Consider the following 11193-nt stretch of genomic DNA (forward strand, 5'->3'; position numbering starts at 1 on the left):
GATTGAATTTAGTTGAAATAAAATGATTTATTAATAACATGTAAACCCATATATAAACAAGAGTGCAAAGTATACCGAATACATTTTTTGTTTACCGAAAAAAGGGTATAAGCTCTTTATAGACAATAAACTTTCTACTCTCCTTTTAGGTCTATAGCAAAAACAACAACTGATACAATTCAGAGTAAAAAACGGACTTAGTACACCATGAACAAAATCAAGAGGATGTAAATGCTCAAAGCAATAAAGCTGAGATCCGTTTCTGTTTTTAACTTGATCCTTGTTCTATTATATGGGACCACTCTGCACTAAATCGTCACCATGGCAATTGCCCAGAATGTCACACGACTGAAGGATCGGTACAAAGTTTAAGTAGGATTTGAAACTTTGCACGGTGGAAATAAGATATAGAAGAGTTTGCGGTAACACCATGATGTAACTCATTTAGAGTTTGTTATTACATGGTGTTACCGCAAACTCTTCTATTATACAAAATTTAACTTTAGAAATGATGAGGCAAATTTACAAATAGCGATTTCCCCTTACACCGATTTGGATCAAAGTTGGTTTCATTATTAGAGAATTTCCTGACTATAAGAATTACATTCAGAATACAATAGTTGTACCGGTGGGGGGGGGGGGGGGGGGGTAACTGCCAATCTATTTGTAAATGTGCTCTTCGAAATGAGCAAACATTTTGTTTCAAGTGAATATTTTTACAGTTTTAAATCTTTCTCAGAATAATGTTCAATTATACGGTGCCCTCCGAATCCGTACTGTAAAAAGTTGAACTTCTTTATTAATATTCAAGTTTTATTACTTTATTTTATCAAAATAACTGCATTCATAAATCTGAGAAATCCTTCAAGCGCGGGATCAATATTAAGAGATAATATCCGAAGATTGAGGCATGTGGTCATATTCAAAGTTCTTGGGGTCCTGCCAATGTGTATTATTTACGACCTGCTAAAGGGAAGTTGTGCTTTCAATACAAAATCACCAACCTGCCGCTCACCAAAGATGTTGTTTCTTGTGGCTGTGTTCATTTTTCGAACATAGAGCAATGAACAATTTGCAATAATATGAATTCAAAACATTACTCCAAAATACGGCTTTCATTGCCCTTTCCCTACAATGGTTGCACTGACTTAATTCGTTGCGCAACAATGGAAACATTACCGTGAAAGTATCAAAAGCAACAAATGTTGATGTGATTACCATGGAATTAGTTGTTGTTACCAATTATGCGGTAGATCCGTTTGCAGAACCTCCCGATGATGTTATACCTTTTTGAGCAGTCAATTTCCAGATACTCGGCGACCACGTTTGAGTGGAAACAGCGAAAGTCTATTCGTTTTTTATTGTCAAGGTATCTGAAATGATTCTTACCGGGCTAATGTCGAGAACAAGTAATCGAAAAAGTTATATTATTTTTGTGAATATTCGGAGTATATAGTGAATGTGCGTAACATGACCCTAATTCTATAATGTATTACACTGATTTTACTGATTTACACAAACGGTCTAATATTTGCAAAACGAATCGAACCCCATAAAATTGAATTGTCGATCCATCCATTATGGGTGGAATATACTGTACAAGAGATTTCATTTCCCCCTCCGCACCCGGCAATGTATTTAAATTGTTCTCATTATTTGTGATTTTTCTATTCGTTTGCAACAGCGCGCTGAAGCGGGAAGTATACCGTCATTTACATATTCATTTACATGACAAGTTTGTTGACCTTGAATTAGTGTTAGTTTTCATTATCCTTTGTCAATATTTGTTTAAAGTCGTTGAGATTCAAGGGAGGGGTAAACCGTGTTGTCGTGGCTGAATGAACCCCGCCCTGCCCACACTATTCCTACCGAAACGTGGAAAACCACGCCCACCCCATGAACACAGTTAAACAAAAAAGGAATGCAAGAGAGAATCCACCTGTGTTTAAGTTATGTATGTTTTCATCTCGTTATTTACAAACTGCATTTCCAACATTTGCGAATTGTGAAACTATAGTATTGAAACCTAATAATGTCGAAAGCGTTCCATAGAGTTTAAAACTATCAACGTATTTTGAAGACATGACAAGTCGGTGAAAATGACGAATGGGATTTTCCAATCAATTAATTATTTTCTTCAAAATATGATTTGATATTTCAACAGGTGTTATCCGGCGCGCTGAAAAAAACCATCTCCCGCACAGTACCTATACATTACGAGCTATCATTATGATAAAGGTTTACTAGCTCATGTCGTATTTTAACATGAAACAACGTTGAACATTCGTTAATTTTAACAGACGTCATTGCGGTAGAAATGTCCCTTTAAAGGCACTGGACACCTTTGTTAAATTGTCAAAGACCCAGTATGCTCACTTGGTGTATCCCAACATAATGCATAAAATCACAAATTTGTGATTTTTTTAGCTCAATTGGTCATTGAAGTTAGAAGAAAATGGTGTCAGTAAAAAACACCCTTGTGGTGACTCTCGGATGCTCATTAACAACAAAGCTTCAGGCCTGAAGTCTTGAGTTAGAAAATCACCTCTTTCTCAAAAACTACGTTACTTCAGATGGAGCCGTTTCTCACAATGTGTTAAACTATTATATTAACAGCTCTCCATAGCTCGTTACCAAGTAATTTATTACGTTAACAACTATTTTGAGTAATAACCAATAGTGTCCAGTGCCTTTAAACTTCAAAAAACATTCGTTCTATACGGTATGAGTTTTTCTAACGGTGTCTATTTTTAAGGTCAAGATCGAAAGCATGTCACACCGGCTTACGTTTCACGGGGTCACGGGGTTTCCGTTGCCGTATGGTTTAGCCTCCCGGTGTATTTCAGAGCGGGTTCGGGTGCTTGCTTATGGGGAATATTATTATGCCTAGCCGCTGTCATTAGCCCAGTTGATATCACCATGCCTGATACTTCGGGAGGCAAAGAAAGCGACTGCCTCCATGCATGCCCCCCCCGGTCATTGCCTTTGTGCCCTTGTAATGCTCTAGCAGAAATTTAAAAACTCCTCACATGATGCCCTCTACCAAGGAGAAAATGACTTGGTGCCCTTGCCCTTTACAAAACCCATGCTCTGTGCCCCCCCCCCCAAAAAAAAAAAAAAAAAAACAAAAAAAAACGGACAAAAAACACGAAGCATTGCGGGCCTGCATCGTCGGTGATTGAGTATTATTATGTTGAAATTACTGGCTCAACGGCACTAGATGATACTGAATGGTGGTTCGTACATCCATGCAATATCTAATGACTACTGTGGCGGGTGGTGGAACATGCTCGAGCAAGCGAATAATAACACATTGATTTTTTGAGATATGGTGATGGGCACATTGGTAGGAGTGCACTGTTTGGACTGGGTGGTCCTATACAATTACCCAAACATAAGTGGATAAATATCTCAGTCTTGGGTTAGTTTATCTCAAAATAGCTTATAGGTTTGAGGCATTTTGGAGGCGACCAAACACGTATTAACTACACTTCGATAAAATATACAACCCAAGAGACATGTCTTAAAAGCTGTCTGAAAAAAATCCTGAACTTTATTCCCGTGTAGTATGTTTGTGTAATTTTGTAAACCCACATGAAGGATTCAAAAATCGAGCACAGAAATGATATAAAATCTCCTAGTATTCCAAACTGCATTTAATTTCAAACTTTTTCTCTACAATTATTGTTAACGACCCTATTGCAGAGTCTTTCTCGAATGAATACTGTTTTATAATGGTTGGTATATGAGACAACTGGATAAAATGTTTGCTTGCACAAATCTGACACAAAACCCTTCCAATTGCCAAAATTTGACTCTGCTTAAAATTCAAACGGAGGACACAGCCTTCAGAAGTGGTTAAACTCATGCAGGGACCGCTAGATGGAGAACATTTCAAGTGGCTTTTCAGGCCCCGAAGCAAGGACTCTGAAGTCCGATTTCTCAATTCCACATTTTGATGTCAGCTCACAGCCGCACCTGCCAGACTTGATGTATAAGTGCATATCGTCATCAGTATCGTTATGTCAGGAAATATTTTTCTCTATGCTCTTTTGGTGCAGTGTTTTGACAACGGAAATTTCAGTAATTTTGTCAGGTATACTTGTACAGATAGTTGTTATAACTTGATACAATTCATACCTGATTTCAAGCGTTATACAAAGACGAATCAGTAATTTTTGCATTTGCATCACGTGTGCTATTTTCATATTTTCAAATGTGCCCCGTACCAAAAATAACTTGAAAAACTGAATTAAAAAATCCCTTACAAATCCCTTTTGAACGCGAGTCTTGCAGTTCTTTTTTACGTTTTTCAGTTCAAAGCAGTGTTTAAAAAAATGGTTCAGTTGATTTATACGCAGATGCTTTCAATTCAATTCTCATTTATTCCACAAAACATTTCCACAATACTACAGATTGAAACATGAATATATAAAAGACAGAAAAAGAATAAAATATTGGCGGGCAGCGCGTGGAGGCAAGGCCCAAAATAAGCCACGGAGCTTGTAGCGGCTTGCCGTTATATAACAAAATACAAATAAACTAAAGGTACATGCTTAGGACAATACAAAGACGAAACAGACAGACAGGAAGACAAACCGACAGATGTACAGACAAACAAACAGACACACATACGAACAAACTACTGAAGAAAATGACGATGACAAAGTGAGCAAAAAACTTCAATTTCGAATAGGGTTTTTTTTTGGTGTGTGAAATAACAATTACACTATTCACAAGCTTCACTTGTTTTTCGAACAAATGCATAAAATATGCATTATAATTTCGTAAGAAGTGGAACCATTTTGCGTTTTTACCACAAAAGATGAATGTACGAGTGACACTGTTATGCACGCCCTCGTTCCGTGGTGGGGACAGTGCTGGGCGCACTGCACACCCACAGTCGGCGTTATAGGCATGTATTAATGGCCATCATACCTCCACCGAGCAGGACGCAATTTTGTTTCTGTACATCAAAATTGCCACCCTAAAATAAACTGTCCTGATTTATTTGTAAGGATTCCTTTTTTTAAAACGATTTAACAAAACAAAATTCCCCATTGTAAAGCACTACGACAGTTGATGTACAAAAAACATTGCGATCGGGACTACTTTTCATCCCGATTTGATGTTTTGAAAATAAAGAAGTTTCAACAGATAAGAAAACATCTTGAGCTAACCATCGGTCATGGTTGTGTTTGGATTGGATGTTTGTTGTGTTTGTTTCGGGAAATGCTGCAATAATCTGAACTGGAAAAGTTTAAAATGATGCCTAAAGTTGACTGGTATGCCAAATATTAGCTTTTATTTTACCCATGGCAGCGAAACTATTTTCTGCAACAACAACTGCTGTTTTATTGCTTATCCAACTTGTTAACGAATCAGACAATTTGTTCCACTATTGGTGTCTATCTTCCTGTAATATATTTAGGTATTTTTGATTGTTATTCTTTGGTGTAAACTCCGGTGACATCGTATTTTGATGTAGGGTTATGTATAGTAATCGATTGGTACACCTTTTCAACCCCCCCCCCTCCCCTCTCCCTACCACCACCACGACCCCACGGGCCTAAGACCCCAATCGTGTTTGTGCTTGCCATCTTTATTTATTCGTAAAAACATACACATTTGCCATAATATTGTGAAATATTTTGTTTATGATTATTAATGTGTTTTTTTTGTGGATGTGGTAAGAAAACAAACTATGACACCCGTAATTAACTCACAATAGTTGCACATGTTGTTTTGAAGATGGATGGTTTCAAAATAGTATACTATTTTAAAAAATTATAATTTTTAGAATAAATTTTACATTGCGCAATGTTTATATTTATGGATTGAATTCCTTTGTCTCTTGCTTATAGCGCTCAGAATGTCCTTCAATGACTTAATGGATTTTTGTTGAAAAGTAGGCCTCAACTTAAAACAAACCATAAATATACGGATAAATTTGAAACAGACCTGGCAACAATTTATTTGTTTTCTTGTTTTCTTTCATAAGGAACATACCCCGTAAACCCTGGGGAAGGGTGTCACAACAGCATTTAAAATATACAAATTGCAGTTTACATGACGGAGGAGTTAGCAAAAGCTTCAATGTTCAACCAAAACAGTTTATTATAAACATTGAATTTTTTTTTTTTTAATTTTGCATGTTAAAAAGCTCTCTCAATCTTTTGAATAATATTAACGAAAAACCCGTAAACAAATTGTTGTAATTTTCTGACTAAAGCTATTATTGAGATAATAATTAGTATTTCTCATGGGGTGGATCATGTCCAGCCACCCACTTCCTCCTTTGTTTGTCATTACTGTCGATAATACTTGAAAGATTATTGGATAGCCGGGATGGTGGAGGTTGTTCTCAACGGTATACGGTCTGCTCTCGTCGTCCTCGGGATGGTTTTGATGGTTTGAGGTAGTTTGGAACTCTCGTTTTATCCAGAGGGAACCATGTGTGGGCGGACATTGTTGGTCGTACACTTTGCCTATTATGCTGAATGTTTGCTCCTGAGAAAGACTGCAGTGTCCGTAAAGGTAGTTCCCCCCAAAAAATAAAAGATAAATAAAGAAATTATAAAACGCATGAGCCCTAAATATTTAGCAGAAGTTACATTTTGTGTCGGCGATATGTTTGGTTTTACCCTGACACCGATGGGTGTAAAGCACTGTATACCTAATAATTTTCCGATTCATGTGAATAAATAAACACAATGAATCAACTGTTGAAATAACATGAAATGAAAGTTACAAAATATTAAATAAAAATACCTTAAAACACAAATGTAACATATTTTTAATTGAGAATCAGGCAAACGATTCGTTTGTTTGTTTTATTAGAAAGAAGTAAACTGATTATGCATTGGACTAGGTCTATCTCGTTGGAATAACTGTACGGCTAGAAATGTCCACTATTTGAAGATAAACTAGCATACAGTTTGATACGCGAGATCCATCGTTGAAAAGAACAGAACAGAAGAGTTTTTTCCCAAAAGGATAATTCCATGAAGAGTTTCAATGGAAATATTTGCATCAATATTGCGGGGAAAAGATGAAGACACTTCCGCAGTGTGTCTCACACATTGCTAAGGTAACCCTTTGAAGACTAAATAACATGCAGTTTTCTGCACAAGATCCATCGTTAAAAAAAACCAGACCAGAAATTGTCGTTGTCCTTTGTAAATCCGCAATGATAAACGGATATTCTCCATGAAGAGTTGCATTCATTTTTGGAAATATCGCATCAATATTGCGCGCAATATTAAGTGAAGACACCTCCACAGTGTGTCTCACACTATGCTAGGTAACCCTTTGTAGACAATAGCATACAGTTTGCTACGCGAAATCCATGTTTTAAAAAGAAAACAGACTTGAAATTGTAATTGCTGTTTTCTCTAAATCCAAAATGGTAGGGCCTAACAACTGGTTATTTTCCATAAAGAGTTTCAAGCATTCTCGAATATTATTGCGCGCAAAAGTGAAGTCACTTTGCCTGTGCTAAGGTGGCAGCATCACCAGCCAATGTCTTCATGACGTCTCAAGAAAGAAAGAGAAGAAAAAAACCTCATAGCTGCAGCGTCTATTGAACCTTCCGAGAAAATCAGAGTCACGTGACCCTCCTCTCCATTTCCACTGTCTGGGTCGCTGAGGTGCTATGCGACATGCGCTGCGTTAAGCCGTGTGTTGTGGTAACTACACCATCATGCATGCAGCCGGAGCTAGGCTCAGCCACCGGACCTGCGCGTCGACAACCTTGCATACCCAGCTAGGCTGACGACGAACCTTTCTCGTTGCCTCACTATCGTGAGTACTAGTATTCCACTCCGGTGCTCTAGTTTCTCCGTTGGCAGGTAATGGTGTGGGTCTTTTGTTTGGGACTGTCAGTTACTACTTCGAGACGTGATGTGAATTAGACTGGTTGTTTAGTGGCGGGTGTGGAGAGAGTTTTTTTTCTCTCCATCCAGCGCGAAAGGATGTCTGGCTTATGTCGTCATAATCAAAGATGGCCGATTGTGGCGTTTTAAGAAATGCATCAGTTTTTGATGAAGTTACGATTTGTGTTAATGTTATTGAAGCAAGGCGGAAGTGGCAAAACAACCGTTTCAAAACCGAGTTGTGGATTTACTGAATTGCGAAAAATAAAACCCTTGTGTACGAGTGAAGTTTTGCATTTCATAATGTTTAGTTCAGGTGACCAATATCGAATTTCACTACCATGCGCGAGTGCGAAAATAGAATGAAATATCATAAACTGTAATTATAAAATGCAAACGCGCGAAACTGAAACTTTGTTTTCCTGTTTATAAATATGTAGCTTGCCATTGATGTTTGTATGTTTTCCTTGCGTCTTTAAAATTTATAGCAAGTGGTGTGACACCATAGGTGCATAAATAAATAATTACTTGAGTTAAATTAAATTCCCGACAACTATTGCAGGTTATATTCGTCACACTGCAGGCGTCAGGTCGCATCAAACGAAATTAAATAATAATAATACTAAATTACATGCAGTTTCTAAAAGGTGTTAATAATTAAGACGCAACTGGAATAATAGGACTCTCCGCTCTCCTAAACTCCCCCACAAACTCACAGGGGGTAATCAAAAACAAAAAGATATTCACAAAATATATCGAATTATTTAGTGCAGGAAATATCAACTTTTCCCCCGCAACTCAATATTGGAGTTTCGAGCATGCCGGTTCCTTTGCTAATATTGACATGTTCTGTAAACAAAAGTAAAATAAATAAAGATAAATAATTAAACAGAAACCTGTAATTTCTTACTCACCGTGAAGTATTTGTGAGGACTATTAATAATGTGTACCCTGTTCCTTTTCGTTTACTAATCCCGACTATCGTGTATTTTATTCCTTGTTTGACTTTACATGGGAAAGTTTGGGGAAAGCATTGTTTTGATTTTGATTAAAAAACACAAAGACCAGGTTTTGTTTTAAAGATCCGGTTCCATTGTCACAAGACTTTTTAATAACTTGTATTTGTACCGGTCTCTGCCCCTGACTTCTTATTATCCAAAATACAGATTTACATTTTTATATACAATTTTTAAAAAGCACATGAGAAAATTTATACACAAGAAAAATTGAAAAATTAAAAGCGAAAGTCAAAAGAGACGTTATGAGAACTAAAATTAGATAAAACAAAAACAATAAATATTTAACAAGCACACTTAACTAACAAACCCAAACCCAGGTCCAGGTAGAGTAAAGCTTCTCTTGCAGTTGTGACCAGTAAGTTTCTTGATAAGTTGATGCCATTGTCGCGGGTTAAGTGACCCAAATGTCACCAAACCGAGGCTGGAAGGAAAAGATAGTCTGGTCCATTTCGTAATGTGAGAATTGAACTGTTACTTTCCGTTTACTGAGCAGGGTACCTGACACAATGACCAATGATAGGCCCAATTGTCTACACCTAACATTTCTTTGGCCTACTTTGTCATATTGCTCCCATTTCATAAAGCTGTTAGGCAAAAAATACTGCTTAGCAATTTTTCTTGCGATAGGGCCCCATAGGCCATACGTTGCAACGATATAAACTTGATATTTAAATATTTGGCTGAAAGTCTGTCACTACTAAGCAATATTTCCTGTGCTTCGCAAATTTTTGTGGTTACTGGGGCAATATATAGGTAAATCAATCTTTATTGAGCAAGTCAATATATACAATACACCAATAGGCAGAGGATAAAGAAAGTACACTTAAGCCCAGCCGTCGATTTCACAAAGAGTTAGGACTCGTCTTATCTCGAGTTAGGACGAGTAACTCTTCCTAATCTTAAGGTCTGCATGCTACAGTGCAGGGTTGGGACTCGTCTTTAAGTCCTAAGAGTTTTGTGAAATCGACGGCAGGTCATTTATCATGACCAACAAAGTTGGCCATGGTACAGTGCAGAGCAGACAAAACAAAAATAAACGCAAGACATAACACCGAGTGAAAAGCAAATTAATGACAACACAATATTTCAAATAATATTTACTATAGTAACGGAAGTAAATTAATTGATACAGAATATTTTTACAGACCCATTGTCCTAGCATGGGAAGATCCTGGCACGATGTATAACTGTGCAATAACAAAAGACAAGTGTATTTCAATTCCTGTAGTTTTAACTATTCCTTTTATCATTAGTTTGCATTTTGAAACCTTTCTGGAAAAGAAACCAATGGTTCCTCTGTAAACCAAGAGCAATGAAGTCAAGAAAGATGAATAATGCATTTAACGTTTAGGTTTAAAATGTGGTAGGGAAAACGCCAAATGAATAATGGGAAACCGACCATGTAAACTTGGGCTGGAATCCAAATCCACGTAATGCAATACGAGGAGGCGGGATTCCAGAAAACTCCCTGACTCTGCAAAAAGTATACTGTGCAAATTAACGTGGGCACAAATTTGAAAGTCAAAGACCAGTCTTCTCTTAACATATGCATAAAATAACATACCTGTGAAAATTTGAGCTCAATTGGTCGTCGAGGTTGCGAGATAATAATGAAAGAAACACGCCCTTGTCACATGAAGTTGTGTGCTTTCCGATGCTTGATTTTGAGACCTCAAATTCTAAATCTGAGGTCTCGAAATCAAATTCGTGGAAAATTACTTCTTTCTCGAAAACTACATTACTTCAGGGGGAGCCGTTTCTGGCAATGTTTTATTCCATCAACCTCTCCCCACTCGTTACCGATGGTTTTATGCTAATGATTATTTTTGAGTAATTACCAATAGTGTCCACTGCCTTTAAACGTTATTATTGAAAAACATCTCACTGATTGCAAGATGAAAATGTTGGCAACTCTGATGTGATTCGAACTGCCGTCTACAATCCACACGGATATAAGTAAGGGGCGGGCGACGCACTAAGTAAAAGTGATCCACAACATATTTTTTTTTGAAGTGGACTTCATTCACATTTAGGCTGTCTGAGGTCCTCATGTGACAACCACAAATCTCAGATTAATTTTCCTCATTAGTTTGAAGCGTAATTAAACACTTCTTTCCTGGTAAATTAACTTAATATACCCAACAAATTTAAATTTGTAAACCAAATTATTTGTAATAGGCCTATATATGCCATTTCACTTATGACGCTTTTGAAGCGTTCGACAGATCAGGGACATACCCTTTGTCACAAATGATCAAAGAAGTGGTTAGATTGTTGCATAAGAATCAGGATTTGAAACT

Source organism: Asterias rubens, chromosome 15 (genome assembly GCF_902459465.1).
Source record: "Asterias rubens chromosome 15, eAstRub1.3, whole genome shotgun sequence".
Taxonomy (NCBI): domain Eukaryota; kingdom Metazoa; phylum Echinodermata; class Asteroidea; order Forcipulatida; family Asteriidae; genus Asterias; species Asterias rubens.